The sequence below is a fragment of the Magnolia sinica genome, chromosome 5, assembly GCF_029962835.1.
Source record: "Magnolia sinica isolate HGM2019 chromosome 5, MsV1, whole genome shotgun sequence".
In the NCBI taxonomy this organism is placed as follows: Eukaryota; Viridiplantae; Streptophyta; class Magnoliopsida; order Magnoliales; family Magnoliaceae; genus Magnolia; species Magnolia sinica.
Genome location: NC_080577.1, coordinates 79,891,998 through 79,897,645, shown reverse-complemented (window position 1 = coordinate 79,897,645; position 5,648 = coordinate 79,891,998). Strand labels below are relative to the sequence as shown.

The 5,648-nt window shown below is 38.3% G+C and overlaps 1 non-coding gene across 1 annotated transcript; it reads left to right on the top strand.

Moving 5' to 3' along the window:
• The first annotated feature begins 3,410 nt into the window (after positions 1–3,410).
• On the top strand, positions 3,411–3,517 carry LOC131247566 (small nucleolar RNA R71). Its single transcript, XR_009171846.1, has one exon. It is a non-coding gene; the product is annotated as a small nucleolar RNA R71 (small nucleolar RNA).
• Positions 3,518–5,648: the final 2,131 nt, after the last annotated feature.

Genomic DNA, 5,648 nt, shown 5'->3' with positions numbered 1-5,648 from the left:
ATCGAGCTCCATGAATGTAAAGTGTAATCTCGACTTACAAACATTAAGAGATCCAATTGTCAATCTCATGATATCATTGGTAATTCGTGACAACCAAGCTTGAAACCAACACTTATCTCACAGATTAACTTTTCATTTTACCAGCCTTTGATTTTCTTTATGAGCAGTAACGCAACCGAGGGGAATCAAATTCTTACCTATAGGGAGCAAACCTATGGCGAATTTTTTTTTTTTTTTTTCATATATCAACTATGGAGAATCAAATCTGCACCTATAGGGAGCAAACCTATGGTGAAGATTATGTGACTTAGCCTTTTAATTCTTCTTTTTACCAAGTTAATCATTCAGTTATCGAACCGAAAACTTAATGTGTAAGCGAGATGTGATATGTGAAATCATGGCTCAATCAATATTTACAACTTCTAATCATGGATTAACAATTCAAAATTGATTGTGAAATCAAGCAGATGGCCGAATCCAAGAGTCATAAGTTACCAACATCACATATCTTATAATGTTAAAATCACAACTATCCTTCAAAATCACTTTGAATTCAATAGAAATTCCAGAAAAAATTTTAAAATTTTCACAAATTTTTCACAAATTTTGCTCAAGACCAAGAAAATACTGATTAGGTAACCTAATCTCCCACCCCCAACCTAAAATCTACATTGTCCTCAATGTAAAAGAAATAATCATGCGATGCACATGGGACAACGAATAATAAAAGAGGAATGAGGGAAAGATAGTACCTGGACGGAGAATCAAGAGGCTTCCCAAAATTATCAATGTAAGAGCAAGTTAGGGCAAGAGAGAAATTAACAAAAGCAAAAATAACAAAAAGAAAAAGAAAAGAAGATCCTACCTATACCACTTTCGCAGGTGCTCTCGATTGCATTTAGCGCATGCAACAAGCCTTTAAACCCCTAGGTTACCCCTAGTGGACGAGTTGTAGTCTCGTGAGGGTTTGCAGTAATGTTACCCACAAATATTGAAGTAACTAACTAAGAAAAATGAAAATGAATGAAATAAAAAGCAATACAATAAAGCAAAAGGCTGGGTTGCCTCCCATGAGCGCTAAGTTTAACGTCTTCAGCCAGACAAGAACGGACAATGAATGAAATAATCTTTATAACCAGGGTCCACCAAAGAAATTACCTCAACACTTTCATTAACCGATCCCAGACAAGTGATGTGAGTTCCCATGAACTGTGCTATCTGAAATAAGGCAACTGACACTGTCGTCAAATAATTTAAGGACTTCTGCTTGAACGACTTCTTCTATGTTAGGATCACGCTTCCTTTGCATGTTATGCGATATTACCACAGCATGATCCATCCATGCAGGGGGGCATACTCCCTGGATTTTTTCTATCTTCCGTTCAATTGCTGCCTTATATGCTCTAAGAACATTAAGCAGCCTACTCGCCTTTGTCTTCTCAGAGTTACAAACTGTGCTGTCAGGAAGAGTCTCAGAGGGATGAAGAGGTTCCACTTTCGCTCTCCATTTTTCAGTCTCCAATATAGGAGTAGAGTCGAACAATGCATTGACTTTATGGATGGGACTATCAATGTCAAAATCCATGCCCGATTGTGCTAAGCAGGTCTCAAGAGGATCTTCAAAAGATGTACGGAAGGAGTCCTACACAAGGCTCTCGATCATGTCCACTTCAAATATGTCATCCAAATCTGAGGATTGTTGTCCTGCATTAAAAACATTGAGTTTAATATTCATGTTACCAAAGGACAATTTCATAACTCCATTCCTGCAATTGATAATAGCATTAGATGTGGCCAAAAATGGACGACCCAAAATGACTGGGATCTGACTATGAAGATTCTGGACAGGCTGAGTATCTATAACTATGAAATCCACTGAAAAATAAAATTTATCAACCTGGATTAACACATCTTCAATAACACCCCGGGGCATCTTGACAGATCTATCGGCTAGTTGTAATGTTACCTTAGTCGGTTTCAACTCACCAAGTCCTAGCTGCTCATAAACCGAATATGGCAACAAATTGACACTCGCCCCTAAATCAAGTAATGCCTTCCCGATCTTATGATCTCCTATGCCGCAAGAAATGGTGGGAGCTCCTGGATCCCTAAATTTAGGAGGGGTGTTATGTTGAATCATGGAGCTGAGCTGCTCTGCAAGGAAGACTTTCTTATGAATATTCTGCTTACGCTTTTGAGTGCATAAATCTTTAAGAAACTTAGCGTAAGCAGGGACTTGCTTGATAGCGTCAAGCAACGGGATGTTGACTTGCACTTTTTGAAACACATCCAAGATTTCATCAAAGTTATTTCTTTTCTTTATTGGTGCCAGACGTTGAGGAAAGGGTGCTTTGGGCACATAAGGTGGCACATTAGTGGCTCTTGGAGAGTCAGAGAGCTTTTGGACTTTGGATGCATTGGTATGGCTCTCTGCTTCATCTTGATCTTCTGTTTTAGAATTTGATTCATCCCCAGGCATCTCTATTATGTTATCAATCTGCTTGCCTGACCTAAGGGTAGTGATCGATTTGGCCTGTTCATGATATTGCCCTTGGTTGGAATTAGAGCCAATCTCATACTGTCCCTTTGGATTAGCCTCAGGTTGGCTAGGGAACTTGCCCTTCTCTCTCTCACTCAATGTGGCAGCTAGTTGACCCATTTGTACTTCCAACTTGGCAATGGATTGTGCATTTGCATGTAAGCTTTGCTGGTTGGCCAGTAAGGTTTGTTGGGTGTCTTTTTGGAATTGGAGAGAACTCTGCATGAAAAGATGGAGTGTATCCTCAAGAGATGGTTTCCTTGATTGTGTAGGCAGTTGTTGATATTGTGGAAACTGTTGAGGTTGTTGACTGCCAACTTGGAGGTGCGGTTGCATGGGAGGATTTCCAGATGGTCCTCCTTGTTGTGGTCCTTTTGCCCAAGAGAAATTTGGATGTCTAGCCCACCCTGGGTTGTATGTGTTCGAGTAAGGATCATTCCCAGATTTTTGAAAAGAGTTCATAGCATGAACTTGTTCAGAGAGAAGTTCTGGGAATGCTGCACCAGATGGACAAGACTGCATAGGATGGGCAGGACTAGAACATGTGGCATATGCCTCGACTTGAGCTGTTTGTGGTGGTCCATTATTTAATACCAGAGCATCAACTGTCTTTGTCAGGTTATCAAGCTTGGCGCTCAGCTCTGGCATGACTCCTATCTCATATATACCACCTCTCTTTTGTGGTTGGGGACTTCTGTCACCTCTATTTGAATAATCCCATTGCTGGGAATTTTCGCATAAGGTTTCAAAGAAGTTCCACGCTTCGACATCACTTTTGGTCATGAATGACCCTCCACTGGTGGCATCAACCATGCGACGGTTCTGTGGTGTCAGACCGTCATAGAAGTATTGAACTTGTTGCCACTTCTCAAAACCATGGTGAGGACATTTAAGAAGCAAGTCCTTCCATCTTTCCCAACATTCATGAAAGTGCTCGGCCTCTTTTTATGTGAAGTTAGTAATTTCTCTACGGAGGGCATTGATTTTGTGAACGGGGAAGAACTTGTTTAACAACTTCTTAGACAGTTAGTCCCATGTAGTGATAGATCTAACTTCTAGAGAATTCAACCATGCTTTCGCCTTATCCTTCAAAGAAAAAGGAAACAGGCGTAGGCGGATCGAATCGTCTGAGAAGTTTTGGAACTCAAAGGTGGAGCAAATGTTTAAGAATTCTTTCACATGATGATATGGGTCCTCCTTGTCCAATCCATAAAAGGATGGCAACAATTGTATGACTCCAGGTTTAAGTTCAAAGTGTGCTGCCGTAGTGGTTGGCAACACTATGCATGAAGGCGCATTAAATTGGACAGGAGCTGAATAATCTTTGAGAGCTTTAACTTCAGTTTCATTCGCCATTTCAACAGGATTATTTCTCAATCTTTCACGAATTGTTCTTTCAATCTCAGGATCAAACGGTGCTAGTTCTATGTTCAGAGATCTACGTCCTAGCATAAACTATGTTATCAATATAAGAAAGAAAACTAAACTAAGATGCAACCTAAGATGAATAAAACTAAATGAAAAAGTTATGAATTCCTAAAAACAAGAGAAAGCTATGTAAACGAGAATTGGAAAGAAGAACCCGAGAAAAGGAGATGATGAATGTCTGAAGATTTGAGAGCTCCTCCTTTTGAAGACAATGTTATTTAGCAGCTTCCTTCCTTAATTCTTGTAAACAAAAAGAAAACAAAAATAAATTAAATTTACTAAAATAATGCTAGAAAAAAAAAATCCTAAGCAACGGTTAATTTTTAAAAAAGGAAGTTTGTAATCTTAGAAATAAAAACTAAGTTAGTTTCAAAAAGGGGAAAAATTTCTAAAACTAGAAAATAGAAAGTTACTTGAAAGAAGAATCAGAATCTAGAATTAGAAAATAGGAAATTTCTAAAAATAAAATAAAATAGCCTAGAAATAGAAACTTTCTATAAAAATAAAAAATAAAACCTTAATTCTAAAAATAGAAATTAGAAAAAAATAGAAAATTTGGAAAGAGATTACCAAATTAGTAGTTTATGTCAGGTCCCTACAAAACAGGAAATAGGTTAGTTTCTAAAAAAATTTAACCTAAAGGTAGTAAAAAACCTAAGACTATGAATTATGATAAGAGAGAATCTTAAATCCAATTGGACCGAAACAGTCCCCGGCAACGGCGCCAAAAACTTGATGTTTTATTTAAACCAACACGATCTAAATGATATTTAAACTCGCAAGTATACGAATCAGATGCAGATACGGTACGTATTATGAGATCGTTCCCACGAGGACTGGTCATCACAATTCAAATCTATGACTCTCCTTAACTAATCCAACAGATAATGGAATGAATTACTAAGCACAATTTTAGGGGAAAAAAATTAAGAACAGGGAAGAAAATTCAATCAGAAAGAGAGCACTAGGACTTTCGAATCCACCCCTAATTATCCTAACCCTTGTTTTGTCTATTGATTCACCTTGATCTAGATTGATACCACTTAAATAGAGAAAGCACAATCTGTGTCCTTAATCGGGCATACAGACTGTCTAATTCCTTTAAGCAATGCCATGAATGACATATCCCATATCCTTGGTCGGGCATAAGGGATATACAATTCATTAAAGCATCCTGTTTCTTCCTCTATAGGAAACCTGTTCTTGATCAGACACAAGCACCTATAATAAGCATCCAAACAACATCCATATATATACTTTGGTCAAGTTCATAGATGGAGAAGTATAGAATTTAAACCCATAAAGCCCACTTAAAGAAAGAAACAAATTAATTGAAATTCAAAGTAAATCAACCAACACAAGAGCTAATCAAATTAGGGGCTTCATCTCAGCCCTAGCTGAGAGATTAATGACCCATAAAATCCATAAAAAAATATTAAATAAAATTCATAAGAAAACGTCAAACCAAACAATCTCTCTCTCTCTTCTTTCTTCTCTTTCTTCTCTCCCTTGCTCCAGATCTGGAATCCCCTGGTTCTCAATGCCTTTCCCACGTCCAAAACTCCCCTTTTATAGCTGCTGGATGGCTGGGGTCAGTGGCAGAGTCGTAGAAGGACTCGGAGTACAAACTTTCGCAGCCGTGATCGGTGGGCCCCACAGAGGTATTTTCTGGAAAATCCAC